This window comes from Schistocerca nitens, chromosome 1 (assembly GCF_023898315.1).
Source record: "Schistocerca nitens isolate TAMUIC-IGC-003100 chromosome 1, iqSchNite1.1, whole genome shotgun sequence".
NCBI lineage: Eukaryota > Metazoa > Arthropoda > Insecta > Orthoptera > Acrididae > Schistocerca > Schistocerca nitens.
In genome coordinates, this window is record NC_064614.1 from 285,641,302 (window position 1) to 285,660,986 (window position 19,685).

Sequence of the window (19,685 nt, forward strand, 5' to 3'; positions counted from 1 at the left end):
CTGTACGATAAACAATAATAATAATCCTCATTTTACTTCTACTAATATTCTTTTTATAACCTATTTCCTAGACACTATCGATTCCGTTTAACTGATTTTCCAAATCTTTTCCCACCACTGTGGAATTATTATAAGAGCAAAAAACTTTAATTATTTACTGCTAGTTCACACATGATGTACTGAATATCAAACATTTAGGATATCGCTGTCTTCAGTATGGGAAGTTCATAATTAACTTTTCCTTCATAGTGTAACATTTTGCTTAGAAGATGATTTTGTACTACTACTATTACTACTATTAGTAGTAGTAGTAGGAGGAGGAGGAGAACAGCCGTTAGTGTGGGCCAGCGAGAAGTATGGGCCACTTGATGCTTATCTGGTTAGACAGCGGACGCATGCAGTGCTTGGAATAAAGCGCAGACATCACTCTGCTAGAACTTCCCTGGTGTATCAGTCGGGTTTGTGTCACAAATAAATTTTATTTATTTTTGAGTGTCGAATTTGGTGAGTAGTATAGTGACTAAAACATGAAAGGTCGCCAGACAGAAAAAGGAAAACTCATCCAAGTATGAAAATTATCTGTAAGTCTTATAACTTTGGTAGAGGCGCACAATTAAAGCTGCTTCAGTCAGTCCAATAAAAGGTCATACGCACTGAGAAACTGCTGATTTCACGTGCACCACTTGCGAATTGGAGTTAAAAAGAGACACAGCCGTGTGTCATCTATATTCAAACAGCCCCGAACGCCGTATATAAAAGCCCTCAAACGCCAAGCAAGGCGTAGAGTTCGGTAAAGTTCGAGAGATACAGTGACAGCCACCTCAAATAGACGAGTTTACAGCAAATGCTACGTAAGTGAGCAGTCAGACTCAGTTAACATTGTGCACCAAGAAGGACTTGTAAATGATTGCATGTATATAACTCTGGGCTACAGTTACCACTTTCCATCATTTGTCGACATCTACCTACTCGTATGTCTCTCTGTCACTTTCACTGTGATGAGTACTTTAACGTAACGGTTTGATTAAATCAATAGAGTTTGGAACCTCCATGGTTTGTGGTCTGTACTAGCATATATTACTGTATATATCCGAATCTTAATTAAGTTATAGATAAGGATGGCTATTCGTTCTGGTAATTAGTTGTACGCCTCATCTACGTTCTACATTTACTGAAGTTATAAACTATATCTGTGCTCTTCTGCGTGTTCCTTGTTAGCACGTGAAGATGCAGTAAGAAGCAGACCAGCGATCTAGCCCACAGTCTCATTTCCCCTATCAACCAGTTACCTGCCTCCTTAGTCTAACATCCGAGTTATTCTGTATTCTCTCCAACTAAAAAGACCTAAAAAATAATCTCAACTTGATCCCATTGCTGTTTTACTCCTGTATGCAACCGTTCGCATGCCACGAAATGGATAACCAAAAACCCTGCTACACCTCTGATCTCAGGGTGAGCTTCTCAAGTAAATACGTCGCGAATCATGTCGGATTAAGAAAACTTTGTAATTTCCAGTGCCATCATTTGTCAACATCTATCTATGTCTCTGTGCCATTGCTGATACTCTTGAAGGAAAGAAGTAACAGCATCATAATTAATATTTTAGTACTATAATGTAGATTGTATTTTAATAGTGAGATCTCGCTCACTCGAGCCGGTTCCTGTTTCCGCCATGCTTTAAAATGGAATGTCAGTCGGTTAGTATGGGCCACATAAGAAAATTTATTTTTGGTTTTTCTGTTTTTAGGTCACGATGCATAGGGTCAAGAGGCTGCTTACCAGTGAGGTTTCAGGGGGTGGAAAGAGCTTCTATCAATCGTTTTCATGTTCCTAAAACTACAATGAAAAAAGAGATCAAATTCAATCGTAGGATTCAGCAGATGGGGTTTTTCAAACCATCATGGTTTGTAGGGGATTTTTCGAAGAAAACTGGATCCAATGTGAAAGATGTGGGAGCTGGTCACATGAACTTTCTGCAATCATTGTGAATTTATTGTATTAAAATGAAAAGGTTTTGTACTTTCAACTTTGAAAATTAGGCAAGTACCAGTATTGTTCAGTTAATATGCATCATGTGAAAGAAGCAAAATATTGTTTTCCATAGTAAATTTACGTTTGTGTTGCAAGCTTTTATTTTAATTTTTTGGTATATTGTACTTTTGATATACAGGGTGAGTCACTAACTATTGCCACCTAGAATATCTCCGAAAGTATGATAGTAGCTGAAAAATTTGTGGGGAAATGTTGCATGGGACAACGGGGGCCATAATATGGCTTTTTTTTTTTTTTTTTGCTTGGTGGGGTCGCGACTGAGATATAAAGGTCAACCTCGTTTTTTTTTAATGTGCTGCTATAGTTTGTTACTCATTTTCTTATACCGGCTTTAGAGATGAATCGAGTGATGTGTAGCAGTAAGGTCTTTGAACGTCGAAGATAAAAAGGTGGAATGGATTTCCATTTACAGAAGGTGTTCCAAGTTATGACCATTGGTTCAAATGGCTCTAAGCACTATGGGACTTAATATCTATGGTCATCAGTCCCATAGAACTTAGAACTAATTAAACCTAACTAACCTAAGGACATCACACAACAACCAGTCATCACGAGGCAGAGAAAATCCCTGACCCCGCCGGGAATCGAACCCGGGAACCCGGGCGCGGGAAGCGAGAACGCTACCGCACGACCACGAGATGCGAACTATGACCATCGGTATCAATGCAATGTTGCAATCTTCTTATCGTGTATTGAGTGGTATTCTTTATTACTTCGGCACTTATCAAAGCACATGCTCTGACAATTCTCTCTCGTACATCGTTAAAATAGTAAATATTCGCCGAATACGGCGTATCCATCTAACGTGCCATTGACAAGTAAACACCATTCGACGGTTTCGCATTGCAACACTAATAGGAACGGTAAGAATAGAATCGTCGAATCAAGAGAATGTGAATGATGTATTCCTTCGAAGAACAATTCGATATGCTTCTCTATTTACGAAGAATGCCAACGAAATTCAGTGAGAGCTAGAGACGTACACGCTGAAAGATATCCTCAACGTACTCACCCTACACGTTGTACATTTAAATATGTGTATGATAAATTGAGAACAATTGGATCTTTAACGCTTCGGGAACACATCCGGCAAAGGAAAGTTACTAAAGAGGAAACGGAAATTGGTTCTCTTGCCACTGTGGTTCGATATCCTTGTGTTAGTTCGTGTCAAGTCGCAAGGGAAACTGGCATGAGCCAAAGTAGTGTTGTTCGTGTTCATCATCGCCATAAATATCATCCTAACCATATCAGTCGCCACCAAAAATTAACTGGTACGGATTGTATGCGTCGCATTGAATTCCGCCGATGGGCTCAACTTCAGATTCAGAGGGATGACAAATTTAATAATTTGATTTAATTTACTGACGAGTCTACATTCAGGAACCATGGAAACGTTAATCTGCATAACACGCATTATTGGGCAACTGAAAATCCATGTTGGCTGCGTCAAGTAGCACATCAAAAATCGTGGTCGGTGAATGTATGGCGTGGGATTCTGGAGGACAGAATTATAGGCCCCTATTTCATCGAATGAAATCTTAATGGTAGTTAGTGCACCACATTCCTGCAAGAAAAATTAGGTCTGTTATTAGAAGAAGTACCTTTAGGAACAAGGAAAAGAATGTGGTATCAACACGATGGGTGTCCCCACATTTTTCGCTAATGGCTAGAAAAGAGCTGCAGAGACAATTCCCAAATCATTGGATTGGACGCGGAGGAGATGTGTCTTGGCCGGCTCGTTCGCCATACTTGACGCCTCTGGATTTTTTCTTGTGGGGATTCGTGAAAGACATTGTTATAAAGGCGTTCCAACTACATCTAAGGATATGCGAGAGAGAATTGTCAGAGCATGTGCTTAGGTAAGTGCCGGTCTGATGAGGAAGACCATGATGAGACGACTGCAGCACTGCAGTGATACGAATGGTCATCACTTCGAACACCTTCTGTAAATGGACGTTCATCCCGCCTTTGTGACCTTCGCTGACCTTCAAAGACCTTTCTGCTAAACATCACTCGATTCATCTCTATAGCCGCTATCAGAAAGAGAGTAACAAACTATAGCACCACATTAAAAAAAAAAAAAAAGAAGTTGACCTTCATATCTCTGACGCGACCCCACCGAGCAACAAAAAACCATCGTCATGTTATTGCCCCCGTTGTCCCCTGCAACTTTTGTCCCACAAACTTTTCAGCTCCTATCATACTTTCGGAGTTATTCTTGGTGGCAAGAGCCGGCCAGAGTGGCCTAGCAGTTCTAGGCGCTTCAGTCTGGAACCACGCGACCGCTACGGTCGCAGGTTCGAATCCTGCTTCGGGCATGGATGTGTGTGATGTCCTTAGGTTAGTTAGGTTTAAGTAGTTCTAAGTTCTAGGGGACTGATGACCTAAGATGTTAAGTCCCATAGCGCTCAGAGACATTTGAACTTGGTGGCAAGATTCACCCTGTATAGGCAGACGACATTTATCGGTGAAACATCGTTATTACTTAAAAACCTATATTTTGTTGCATAGCTCATATTCCCCAACACGTTTATAAACAATTTAGAAATCTTAGAAAATTTTTCCACTATTTACACCAAATCAAATATTCGGACAAAGGTTTCATGCCGTTACATCCGAATTCCAAAAACAAAAATTTTGCACAAATTTTGGCTTCAGTGGCCCATGCTGGCCATTATAGTAGCATGTAGATTAGAGTTTAGAATTTGATGTGCATTGACTACAAGGTCATTAAAGGAAAGCCAAAGGCTGGAACAGCAGAAAAATAGGAGAAGAAATCGGTCATGTCCTTTTCAAATTAACCAATCGATCTTTTTTCTTAAGTGACTGCGAGAATGAAGAGAAACCAAAACATATAGATGGCTCAAAACGGCTCTAAGCGTTGTGGGACTTAACATCTGAGATAGTCAGTCCACTAGACTTAGAACAACTTAAACCTAACTAATCTAAGGACATCACACACAACCATGCCCGAGGCAGGATTCGAACCTGCGACCGTAGCAGCAGCGCGGTTCGGGACTGTAGCGTCTAGAACCGTTCGGCCACAGCGGCCGGCTAAATATAGGTGGCTGGACTAGGATATAAACCCCATATCCTCCCCTCCCCCCTCCTCCTACCGGAAAGGGTTTACATCTCAATACTGCGCTAAATTGGTCGGTGGGAATTCTGGATCAGAAATTGTACGGACCTTGTTTTTATTTCATTTAAGAGACTTCTTACCGCACGAAAGGCAGTTCATTATTTGTCAACGTACATTACATATCTTACCCTTCATAATGTTCCTTGATTCACTTGGAAATACCCAAAACTTTTGGCTCATTTTTCACAATTTGCTGTATGATTTGTTAGGTAGTTATGTGGGCTTCTCCCACTAGCTTATATTAGAAGGTGGTAAATAGTACCTCTGCTTGACATCAAATATTTTGTCCATTTGGTAAATATATCGTCATAAGAGTTTTGTGCACTGGATATGGTTGCAACTACGTCCGCCTCAATAGCTGAGTGGTCGGTCGGGCATCAGCCCCTGTCGTGAGCGGACGTGTTTACACTGAGCTATCCGCTGCTGACAGCAAGGGAAGTTCGCTGTGTTGTTCGTTGTAGAATATTTTTCTTTTACATTGTTATTCAGATGAATCATTATTATGGACACCAGATCAACGTTGTGGTTGCCAATTGAGGTTTGTTAATGTCTACTATATGATGACGTCTTTGATTTCAAAACGTGATACTTTCAAGTTTCCTTTTGATCGTGATTGTGAGAATTTGAGATTCGTAGTTTTGTGTTTGAGAAGGTGAGAATCCCTTTATATGATATTACTGGTGTACATCTTTCACAGATAGGCGGCTCTGGAAAATTTACACTATGCGAATCGAAGTATAGATGAGGTTTAAAAAACGTATGCCGGCTTAAGGCTGCACACTATACTACAAGTATTCCAGCTCTCCTTTGAATGTGCTAATGGTAATGTCGCTTGAGTGTTAAGTGAATAAGGGAGTGCAATTTCCGTTTACGAAGAGAAGTGGTAACGGGTTTCTATTGCCTGTTCTCAATGGAATTTGGCAAGTTGGGATTGATTTACTGAAACATATGCCGTCATTCATAACCGTATGTGGATACCGTTCATTAGTTATCCATGATGGACAGCCCAGAGCGTACGCGACATGCACCTCCACAGAACATGCGTGTGCCGAGTGCTCGCGACGGCTCGTGCCCGTCTACCACAGCACGACCGGAGCTGTAAACATGCCTCTGACGTAAGCGGCCGCTACCGGCGATGCAGCGCCCTCGCCACCAGTGACGCCAAGTAATAACCCGGAAGCAGACAGCGAGAATGCCTCAGTGATGGAAACCTTAGAAATGCACTCAAATTCTGGACGTAATGATGTTAGTCAACAGCAGACGGGACATGCAGAGCTCTCCAACCAAAATCAGTGCCCGATGGCGTACCACCCTTGGAAACGGACAGTAATGGATCCCTATACCGTGTCCGAAAACCTCTTAAGCATACTAAAAAGTGAATAGCTCATCCAGCAGGTGAAACAGAGGCTAAAAAAATGGCTCTGAGCACTATGGGACTTAAAATCTGAGGTCATCAGTCCCCTAAAACTTAGAACTACTTAAACCTAACTAACCTAAGAACATCACACACATCCATGCCCGAGGCAGGATTCGAACCTGCGACCGTAGCAGTCGCGCGGTTCCGGACTGCAGCGCCTAGAACCGCGTGGCCACCGCGGTCGGCTAAACAGAGGCTCACAAAACATTTACATCTACATGTCTACATGGATATTCTGCAAAATTACACTTAAATGCCTCGCAGAGGGTTCATCATACCACCTTCACAATAATTCTCTATTATTCCAATCTCGAACAGCGCGCGAAAAAAATCAACAGTTATATCATTCCGTGCGAGCTCTGATTTCCCTTATTTTATAATGATAATCACCTCTCCCTCTGCAGATCTTCGTCAACAAAACAATTTCGCATTCGGAGCAGAAAGTTAGTGATTGAAATTTCGTGGGAAGATTCCACCGCAACGAAAAACGCCTTTAATGATGTCCATCCCACATCCTGTATCACGCCAGTGACACTCTCTCTCCTATTTCGCTGTAATACAAAACGTGATGCTCTTCTTTGGTCTGGGTCTATGACTCTATGTACTCCGTTAATTCTACGAGATCAGTGTTTCTTTTAGAGCCAAGAAGAAGAAAACTGTGTAATTCTTTTTTATAACATCTGTGAATCCGGTAAAAGTTTAAAGACAGACAGAGCAAATCTAAAAAAGTCGTTGAATTACTACACCATGTTGCAAAAAATACAATAACAGCAGGAGACCGAAATAGTGTTTTAGCAAAGAAATATCAAGTGCCTAACTTTAATTTTTCGCAATAATTGTCTGCTTTACAGGATCTATACACCAGAAGGCCTAACACGCTGCATTTGAACGGTAGAAACCGTACCCACTAGTTTTTCGAATCACTGCGTCGTAAGCTACAGTACAACCCTACTTAGGCGAGAAACATATTGGGGTCGTGAATTACGGAAATTTAATAACACGCCCTCTAAGATCAAGCTTCAGACACACAAATCCAGGAGACTTGGAACTTTTGCGTGAAATCACGACGAAGATATCATTCTACTGTTCACTGGTGGATACAATTTGCGAAGAACAAGCTCTGACGGGCATTGATCGCATATGCAAAAGAAACAGCTACACTAATAAATAAAATAAAATAATTTTATTATTCCTGCTTATGAGACCGATACAGCAGCCTAGTTTTATCTGCTGATCATTTCAGGAATATAAAGAAAATAAAAACGATTTTACCTAATATAAGAATGCATGAAAGGTACTGATAAAATCGTCTCAAGTGGTTTAAAATCCACGAGCTTTCGGCTGAGTACTTCTCTGCCATTGTCAAGTGGTGACTGTTTTTTTTTTTTTCTGTTGCTACCACGATAAATTCTGTCATATCACTGAGGCCTGTTCCAGTACAATAAGGGTAATGTTTTCCTTGCGCTCACGCCGCACCCGCTTCAACCTTCCGATGGTCGGATCTCAAGCCATACTTACATGTAGGCCGTCGTCTTTATTGGGTGTTGTCACAAATTGTTATCCCGATCGCTTCTTTAATTACTCTGTCTAAGAAACTAGCAGTTCGTGTAATAACTGATGTGTCTTCGAACACAAAACGATGTCCGTTTTCTACTGCATGCTCCGCTGCTGCTGATTTCTCAGGATATCACAGGGGAAAGAATCTCTCGTTGTATACACAACGTTGTTCAATAGTCTGCACAATCTGCCTGACGTAAAACTCACCACTCCCACACAGTAATTTATATACTACTGGCGTTCTGAGGCCTACATCGTATTTCATAGCCCTCATGAGGTGTCGAATTTTTGTTGGAACCCTGAAGAGAGAACCGATTTTATGGCTCTTTGTGAATCGCCTAAACTTTCCTGTTTCTCAGCCACTGAACTGCATAAACGCAAGCTTCTTTGAGTCCTCCTTGAGGTTTTTATGCTTCCATGTTTTCGGAAGGACAGCGTGCGAAATCTAGCGGTTGTTGTACCCGATTTTCTTGAATTTTTGGCAGTGGCCAAGGAGTAATCGGTCCAAAGTTCGTGGTTTTTAAACCACTTGACGCGGGTGAAGGCTCAAGAGAATTTTATCATGTTTAACTAAATTAAAAATAACGAAGCTAGATGGTCTGGACGTTAAATCCAGATCGCAATCACTCACAGAGAAAGAAAATTCCTCCCTATATCATTTACTGAAACAACGTTCGTGGATGAACTGGGTGCGGAAAATCAGGTAATACTCACAGAACAAGGAGACATGGCCAATGAAATTCATTGCTCTTATAAAGCACTATACGCTGCTACGAATTACGAGGAGCGATCAGCACAAGTACTCTTCGAAGGCAAAGGTATTTTGGTAACAGAGGATGAGAATACAGAGATAATGGCAACCTTTTCTACTGAACAGCTGCTAGAGACCATAACAGCATCCCCAATGAAAAAGACACCTCGTACAGATGGACTGCCAGAGGATATTTAAAGAACGGTACGTAATGTGAATGGAGAACAGCTGACCGATGTTATTAACGAAGTCATCACTGGAACGTCCAGACTTCAAAGAGGTGCAATGATGTTAATACAAAAAGATAGGAGAACAAAGGTGGTAAGGAAATTGGGAGCTAGTGTCTGATTATAAAATAGATGCACGAGCAATAAAAGACCGAATGAACAGGATAACACAGATCGTGATAAGACACTGCAAAACAGCCTTCCCTGGAGGCAAAATTCTAAAACCCGGCAAGAATGTGAAACGTTGTGTGAGTATTCACAGCTAATAAAGCAAAAGGATTGTTAGAATTTATCGATTTCGCAAAGGCGTTCTATCTGAGGGGTCCTGCCCACGCGTCGCGTGTAGCGTGCCTAAGGGACGCTGCGTTCTCAGTGTGCTAACAACAATTCAAGCAAATAGTATTAGCAGTTTTATTTCAATAAAGCATATTGACAATACTTAACTTGTATTTACAATGGTGTCACAATCGATGTGCGACATTCAATATAAATCAGAGTCCTTTGCTATGTGCAATGTTCATGCAAGTTCGTCACACAGTTTGTGGATCCATAATAACTGCTATCGTAGCGTTCTTTGCTGTTGTTGTGGTCTTCAGTCCTGAGACTGGTTTGATGCAGCTCTCCATGCTACTCTATCCTGTGCAATCTTCTTCATCTCCCAGTACTTACTGCAACCTACATCCTTCTGAATCTGCTTAGTGTATTCATCTATTGGTCTCCCTCTACGATTTTTACCCTCCACGCTGCCCTCCAATGCTAAATTCGTCATTCATTGATGCCTCAAAACATGTCCTGCCAACCTATCCCTTCTTCTAGTCAAGTTGTGCCACAAACCTCTCTTCTCCCCAATCCTATTCAATACCTCCTCATTAGTTATGTGATCTACCCACCTTATCTTCAGCATTCTTCTGTAGCACCACATTTCGAAAGCTTCTATTCTCTTCTTGTCCAAACTACTTATCGTCCATGTTTCACTACCATACATGGCTACACTCCATACAAATACTTTCAGAAACGACTTCCTGACACTTAAATCTATACTCGATGTTAACAAATTTTTCTTCTTCAGAAATGATTTCCTTGCCATTGCCTGTCTACATTTTATATCCTCTCTACTTCGACCATCATCAGTTGTTTTAATCCCTAAATAGCAAAACTCCTTTACTACTTTAAGTGTCTCATTTCCTAATCTAATTTTCTCAGCATCACCCGATTTAATTTGACTACATTCCATTATCCTGGTTTTGCTTTTGTTGATGTTCATCTTATATCCTCCTTTCAAGACACTGTCCATTCCGTTCAACAGCCCTTCCAAGTCCTTTGCTGTCTCTGACAGAATTACAATTTCATCGGCGAACCTCAAACTTTTTACTTCTTCTCGATGAATTTTAATACCTACTCCGAATTTTTCTTTTGTTTCCTTTACTGCTTGCTCAATATACAGATTGAATAACATCGGGGAGAGGCTACAACCCTGTCTCACTCCTTTCCCAACCACTGCTTCCCTTTCATGCCCGTCGACTCTTATAACTGCCATCTGGTTTCTGTACAAATTGTAAATAGCCTTTCGCTCCCTGTATTTTACCCCTGCCACCTTCAGAATTTGAAAGAGAGTGTTCCAGTCAACATTATCAAAAGCTTTCTCTAAGTCTACAAATGCTAGAAACGTAGGTTTGCCTTTTCTTAATCTTTCTTCTAAGATAAGTCGTAAGGTTAGTATTGCCTCACGTGTTCCAACATTTCTACGGAATCCAAACTGATCTTCCCCGAGGTCCGCTTCTACCAGTTTTTCCATTCGTCTGTAAAGAATTCGCGTTAGTATTTTGCAGCTGTGACTTATTAAACTGATAGTTCGATAATTTTCACATCTGTCAACACCTGCTTTCTTTGGGATTGGAATTATTATATTCTTGTTGAAGTCTGAGGGTATTTCGCCTGTCTCATACATCTTGCTCACCAGATCAGATGGTAGAGTTTTGTCATGACTGGCTCTCCCAAGGCCATCAGTAGTTCTAATGGAATGTTGTCTACTCCCGGGGCCTTGTTTCGACTCAGGTCTTTCAGTGCTCTGTCAAACTCTTCACGCAGTATCTTATCTCCCATTTCGTCTTCATCTACATCCTCTTCCATTTCCATAATATTGTCCTCAAGTACATTGCCCTTGCATAAACCCTCTATATACTCCTTCCACCTTTCTGCCTTCCCTTCTTTGCTGAGAACTGGTTTGCCATCTGATCTCTTGATATTCATACAAGTGGTTCTCTTCTCTCCAAAGGTCTCTTTAATTTTCCTGTAGGCAGTATCTATCTTACCCCTAGTGAGACAAGCCTCTACATCCTTACATTTGTCCTCTAGCCATCCCTGTTTAGCCATTTTGCACTTCCTGTCGATCTCATTTTTGAGACGTTTGTATTCCTTTTTGCCTGCTTCACTTACTGCATTTTTATATTTTCTCCTTTCATCAATTAAATTCAATATTTCTTCTGTTACCCAAGGATTTCTATTAGCCCTCGTCTTTTTACCTACTTGATCGTCGGCTGCCTTCACTACTTCATCCCTCAGAGCTACCCTTTCTTCTTCTACTGTATTTCTTTCCCATTGTTCCCTTATGCTCTCCCTGAAACTCTCTACAACCTCTGGTACTTTCAGTTTATCCAGGTCCCATCTCTTTAAATTCCCACCTTTTTGCAGTTTCTTCAGTTTCAATCTGCAGTTCATAACCAATAGATTGTGGTCAGAATCCACATCTGCCCCTGGAAATGTCTTATAATTTAAAACCTGGTTCCTAAATCTCTGCCTTACCATTATATAATCTATCGGATACCTTTTAGTATCTCCAGGATTCTTCCAGGTATACAACCTTCTTTTATGATTCTTGAACCAAGTGTTAGTTATGATTAAGTTATGCTCTGTGCAAAATTCTACAAGGCGGCTTCCTCTTTCATTTCTGCCCCCCAATCCATATTCACCTACTATGTTTCCTTCTCTCCCTTTTCCTACTTACGAATTCCAGTCACCCACGACTATTAAATTTTCGTCTCCCTTCACTACCTGAATAATTTCTTTTATCTCGTCATACATTTCATCTATTTCTTCATCATCTGCAGAGCTAGTCGGCATATAAACTTGTACTACTGTAGTGGGCGTGGGCTTCGTGTCTATCTTATCCACAATAATGCGTTCACTATGCTGTTTGTAGTAGCTAACCCGCACTCCTATTTTTTCATTCATTATTAAACCTACTCCTGCATTACCCCTATTTGATTTTGTATTTATAACCCTGTATTCACCTGACCAAAAGTCTTGTTCCTCCTGCCTCCGAACTTCACTAATTCCCACTATATCTAACTTTAACCTATCCATTTCCCTTTTTAAATTTTCTAACCTACCTGCCCGATTAAGGGATCTGACATTCCACGCTCCGATCCGTAGAACGCCAGTTATCTTTCTCCTGATAACGACGTCCTCCTGAGTAGTCCCCGCCCGGAGATCCGAATGGGGGACTATTTTACCTCCGGAATATTTTACCCAAGACGACGCCATCATTATTTAATCATACAGTAAAGCTGCATGCCCTCGGGAAAAAATACGGCTGTAGTTTCCCCTTGCTTTCAGCCGTTCGCAGTACCAGCACAGCAAGGCCGTTTTTGTTAATGTTACAAGGCCAGATCAGTCAATCATCCAGACTGTTGCCCCTGCAACTACTGAAAAGGCTGCTGCCCCTCTTCAGGAACCACATGTTTGTCTGGCCTCTCAACAGATACCCCTCCATTGTGGTTGCACCTACGGTACGGCCATCTGTATCGCTGAGGCACGCAAGCCTCCCCACCAACGGCAAGGTCCGTGGTTCACGGGGGGCGTTCTTTGCTAGGCAGTGCTAATACTGTCCCTCCGAATACCACGCTACCAAGGCTGGCAGGAGCAGCGGTTATATTCTCCTCTTGTAGAGGCCGCTCCTGTCTTGGTGCGGTTGTAGTCTGAAGTAGTGCTGCAGGGCATTGACATCATGAATCCTGCAGGGCTGTCCATAAACTCATAAGAGTGGAGGGGGTGGAGATCTCTTCGGAACACCACGTTCTAATGCATCCCAGATATGCTCAATAATGAGCATGTCTGGGGCGTCAGCAGGCCACTGGAAATGTTTGAACTCATGAGAGTGTTCCTGGAGCCATTCTGTAGCAATTCTGGACGCGTGGAATTGCACAAGTCCGTCGGAATGCACAATGGAAATGAATGGATGCACGTGATCAGACATGATGCTTAAGTACGTATGTAGACGTATCAGGGGTCCAACATCACTCCAACTGCACACTCCTCACGACATTATTTCCATAAAACGTTAAAACTAAGTCGTCGATTCGTTGCTGTGTGGTAGGAACAAGGAAGGCAAGGCGCAGGTCGTCCGGATAATTGCGGATATGGTCCCAGTTTCCATAAAAAATTCCAACGCAGACATTAGCTGTAAATAATAACTTTTATTTAGAATGTAACGGTACCTTTACGTTTACAGGAAGTCATATACTGCCGGCCGCGGTGGTCTAGCGGTTCTGGCGCTGCAGTCCGGAACCGCGGGACTGCTACGGTCGCAGGTTCGAATCCTGCCTCGGGCATGGGTGTGTGTGATGTCCTTAGGTTAGTTAGGTTTAAGTAATTCTAAGTTCTAGGGGACTTATGACCTAAGATGTTGAGTCCCATAGTGCTCAGAGCCATTTGAACCATTTTGAAGTCATATACACTCTATTCATAACAACAAACGTTAAATATTTTACTTCACTTTGTACAACATCGTTTTTCGCTGGTTCGTCACCAGCTATTTCTAAACCAATATAAAATGGATTCACACCTTGAAATATTTTGTTCTTACACTTGCACTGATTCTCCAGATCGGTCCATGATTTTACTTTGCTAATATCTGCACTTGTCTCTGGCTTACAATAGGTAACAAATTTAAAACGATTCCTTCTACTGTACTTTCGCCATGGAACGCCAGATGAACGTTCCGGTCTTAAACTGAATGGACCTAACTTATTACTACCTGCAAGTCTTACTTTCTCGAGTGCACCTTGATCTTCAAATATCTTTTTATTAGCTCTGTCATCAAGTGTTAGTCTTTCTACTCTTACATTTATCCTATAAACATATGTTACAATCTTGTTAATAATTACAGATGCATATTTATTGGCAAAAAAGTTAAACTCATCCTGAATGTCATAATGCTTAAGTGTACTAAAATTCTGTGCATTCTCGTCATATTTCTCTGTAGCGCCCATTTTCCCATATTCAAATCGTAAACCGTCGGACTGTGTATACTCAGTACGTCATTTACACATCCGGCCGAAATATGGCCTAGTCAGATTGTTCCGTCGGCGTATCCAACGCCTCGGGCGTGCACGGCGAAACCGAGTCATCATCCTCGTCCGACGATATGAAAATAACTTCCTCCTCGGCCTCCACGTCCGACGTGTCCGACGCCATCTCCTCCTTAACACGTAAACAATGTATTATGTGGCAGTCGGCATGTGCTACATTAAGCCGTGATATTAATGCTTCATCACCAATAATAAAGTCATTAGACACAAATATAACAAGTCCTGTGTGCTTTATAAGCATGCCAGGCTTATGTTTTACATTAACTGTTACCGGACGACCTTCTACAATGCGTTTCTAAATAGAAGTATACGGCCTCCAACGAAGCCAATCAAATTCTTCGAAAACTATCACATTATGAATGTACTTTCGCCATGGAACGCCAGATGAACTGTCTGGAACATGTCCCAGCCGGTCAGGCACGTCTAAACCTGCGCGCGACCTTGAAACAGTTGCGTCATCCTGAAAACGCGTAATCGGCCCACAAGCGGATGTTAGATCTGGCCTCGAATTTATGTTTGGATGCATTAATGGTGTGTTTGATGTTCAATAGTGTAGGAGTAGAAAAAATGGATATACATTACTAAGTCTGATCCGGAACCTATATGTATCTGTAATGATTCTGCGTTATCATTTAATGTTCGTCTACGTAGTTGGGCTGAACGGACTGAATATATAGATTATACAGATTCTTTTTTGGTGAATAATTGGTCTCGAATTAGGTTCATTGAGAAATACTTTGAATCTTTCCAGGCTAAGTAGTCTGTTGTTCGGCCGCTTACTGAGTGCCACCTTACGTATAAAGGCTGGGCGGGGCGCGTGGTCCGTTGGTACAATGAGGCCTTTCGGTCCAAAATGGTTCGTAAGAAGCAGTTGTACTTATATGGAGACACACATATAGGCAAATCCACCCTTGTGGAAAAGATTTTATCTCGGAAGCAACATGTATACCTGCCATTCTGTTCTGAATTTGGTTTTGGGGGCTACGACCCCCGTGTTCATAATGTGATAGTTTTCGAAGAATTTGATTGGCTTCGTTGGAGGCCGTATGCTTCTATTTTGAAACGCATTGTAGAAGGTCGTCCGGTAACAGTTAATGTAAAAAGAAGCCTGGCATGGTTATAAAGCACACAGGACTTGTTATATTTGTGTCTAATGACTTTATTATTGGTGATGAAGCATTAATATCACGGCTTAATGTAGTACATGCCGACTGCCACATAATACACTGTTTACGTGTTAAGGAGGAGATGGCGTCGGACACGTCGGACGTGGAGGCCGAGGAGGAAGTTATTTTCATATCGTCGGACGAGGATGATGACTCGGTTTCGCCGTGCACGCCCGAGGCGTTGGATACGCCGACGGAACAATCTGACTAGGCCATATTTCGGCCGGATGCGTAAATGACGTACTGAGTATACACAGTCCGACGGTTTACGATTTGAATATGGGAAAATGGGCGCTACAGAGAAATATGACGAGAATGCACAGAATTTTAGTACACTTAAGCATTATGACATTCAGGATGAGTTTAACTTTTTTGCCAATAAATATGCATCTGTAATTATTAACAAGATTGTAACATATGTTTATAGGATAAATGTAAGAGTAGAAAGACTAACACTTGATGACAGAGCTAATAAAAAGATATTTGAAGATCAAGGTGCACTCGAGAAAGTAAGACTTGCCTGTAGTAATAAGTTAGGTCCATTCAGTTTAAGACCGGAACGTTCATCTGGCGTTCCATGGCGAAAGTACAGTAGAAGGAATCGTTTTAAATTTGTTACCTACAGAGCTAATAAAAAGATATTTGAAGATCAAGGTGCACTCGAGAAAGTAAGACTTGCCTGTAGTAATAAATTAGGTCCATTCAGTTTAAGACCGGAACGTTCATCTGGCGTTCCATGGCGAAAGTACAGTAGAAGGAATCGTTTTAAATTTGTTACCTATTGTAAGCCAGAGACAAGTGCAGATATTAGCAAAGTAAAATCATGGACCGATCTGGAGAATCAGTGCAAGTGTAAGAACAAAATATTTCAAGGTGTGAATCCATTTTATATTGGTTTAGAAATAGCTGGTGACGAACCAGCGAAAAACGATGTTGTACAAAGTGAAGTAAAATATTTAACATTTGTTGTTAGGAACAGAGTGTATATGACTTTCTGTAAACGTAAAGGTACCGTTACATTCTAAATAAAAGTTATTATTTACAGCTAATGTCTGCGTTGGAATTTTTTTATGGAAACTGGGACCATATCCGCAATTATCCGGACGACCTGCGCCTGGCCTTCCTTGTTCCTACCACACAGCAACGAATCGACGACTTAGCTTTAACGTTCTATGGAAATAAGATTAATTATTCTGCTGCTGTCATTGTCTTAGAAGAATTGTGGTATTATAAGCCAAATCTGCAGCAACTTATTGCAAGTTTTCGAGATGCCTATAGGGAGTTTGTATTTATGCCAAATGGTGTGAGGTGTGCTCATCGGTATTACGATTTCAGGCAGGGTAGATACAGACCATTATGGTATACTTATTAGAACCTCAATAGTATTCCACACAGTCCTTCTCAGACACACAGCCGAAGGCCATCCTATAAAATGGCCTCACGTCCAGTGAGGTCTCCAAGCCAGGGTACAAAAAAATATAGGCTTGTTTACAAGTTAAGAAATGAAAAACCTAAGTGGCATTGTACATGTCAATACGAGCTGTGTTTGCATTATCGTTCACAGTGGCTTACACGGTTGTATTATGTATTGGACATTGCAGGATGGCGTACCACCTGCGTTCCGCTTTGGGATACAGAAGAAGCGTGTATGAAACTGCTACCAGTGGTAATGGACAAACCGAAAACACCGAACATTACACAACTTCTGATTCAACGGAGCATGGGTCACGGGAAGAAGCTGCACAACATCAGTTTGACGATGGATGGGAGGTGCCGTTGTCGCGCATGCCAGCGCACCTACTCGGAGTTGGAGAATCATCCGCTGCGAGTGACCCCCCATTGGGGGCCTCTTTAGAAAGCGAATCGAGTTCACCTAGTATTAATTGTGGGCTGATTACGCGTTTTCAGGATGACGCAACTGTTTCAAGGCCGCGCCTTGTCTGCAGGGTCTATGGATTCATGAGGTTGACTCCATATCTGCAAACGTCCATCCACTCTATACAAATTGAAACGATACTCGTCCGACTAGGCAACGTGTTACCAGTCTAATATCAGTGTTGGCGGGCCCATGCGGGGCGTAATGCTTTGTGTCGTGCAATGATCAAGGGTACAAGAGTGGGCCTTCAACTCTGAAAGCCCATATCGATGATGTTTCGTCGAATGGTTCGCACACAGACACTTGTTGACGGCCCATCTTTGAAATCTGCAGCAATTCGTGGAAGGGTTGTACTTCTGTCACCTTGAACGATTCTCTTCAGTCGTCGTTGGTCCCGTTCTCGTAGGATCTTCTTCCAGCCGCAACGTTGTTGGAGATTTGATGTTTTACCGGATTCCTGATATTCACGGAAAAGTCATGAAATGATCGTTTTGGGAAAATCCGCACTTCATCACTACTTCGAAGATGCTATGTTCCATCACTCGTGTGCCGACTACACCACGACGTTCAAGCATACTTAAATATTGGTAACCTGTCATTATAGATGCAGTAACCGATCTAACAATTGCCCCGGACACTTGTTTTATATAGGCATTGCAGACAGCAGCGCCGTATTCTGCCTGTTTACATATCTCTGAATTTGAATGTGCATGCCTCTACCAGTTTCTTTGGCGCTTCAGTGTATGTTATAGCTGTAGAACCTGTCATTATAAAGCACAACTGTGAACTAAGAGTGACAAATGTATATGCGAAAAATTGGGAGTGATGACAACGTTGAAAAATTAAAGAGCATAATTCAGCTTTATTGCATAGCTCTGGGCGCAGAAATGAGCAAATCAAAAAGTTAATTCCGTAATATGAAAGGTTTCCAAGATACAAGATTAAAAAGGGCGCAATCTGCAGATCACCACGTATCAATGGAAATAATCTTTCATAAGTGAGAGGGTAATACAGTACATAAAGGAATATGAAAACCTAATAGGCAGGGGGCCTAGAGCGCAGTTGTAGGGGGGAGAAGAAACGGTTACAGGAGAATATGGGCTTGGGACAAGGAATTAGAGAGGAGAGAGACTAATTGAGTTCTGTAATAAATTTCACTTCGTGATAACGAATACTGTATTCAAGAATCACAAGAGGAGGAGGGATATTTGGAAAAGGCTGGGAGATACGGGAAGATTTCAGTTAGATTACGTCATGGTCAGGCAGAAATTCAGAAATCAGATATTAGATTTTAAGGTGTAACCAGGAGCAGATATAGACTCAGGTCACAATGTAGTATCCACGTGGTCTAAGGCGCCTTATCACGGTCCTCGCGGCTTCACTCGTCGGAGGTTCGAGTCCCCTCGGGCTTGGGTGTGTGCGTTGTCCTTAGCGTACGTTACTTTAAGTTATATTAAGTAGTGTGTAAGGGTAGGGACCGATGACCTCAGCAGTCTGGTCCCATAGAACTTACCACAAATTATTAATTACCACTTCAACGTAGTGGTGATGAAGAGTAGGCTGAACATTAAGAAATTACTTAGTAATAATCAATACTCAAGAAATGCGATATAGAAGTACTAAGGAAAGACGAGATACACTGGAAGTTCTCTAAGGCTATAGATACATCAATAAGGAATAGCTCAGAGGGCAGTGCAGTTGAAGAGGCCTGGACATCTCTAAAAAGAACTATGACAGAAGTTGGAAAGAAAAACATAAGTACAAGAACGGTAACTGCCATGAAACTGTGGGTAACAGAAGAGATACTTCAGCTGATTGATGAAAGAAGTACAAAAGTGTTCAGGAAAATTCAGGAATACAGAAATACAGTCGCTGGGGAATGAAATAAATAGAAAGTGCAGGGAAGATAAGAGGAAGTGGCTGCACGAAAAATATAAGGAAATCGAAAAAGAAATGATTTTTGGAAGGACTGACCCAGCATATATGAAAATCAAAACAACGTTCTGTGAAATAAAAAACAAGGTTGGGAACATTAAGAGCGCAACGGGAATGCCCCAGTAAAATGCAGAGGACAGAGCGGATAGATGTAAAGAGTATGTTGCCGGCCACTACGATAGGTAAGGTTTGTCTG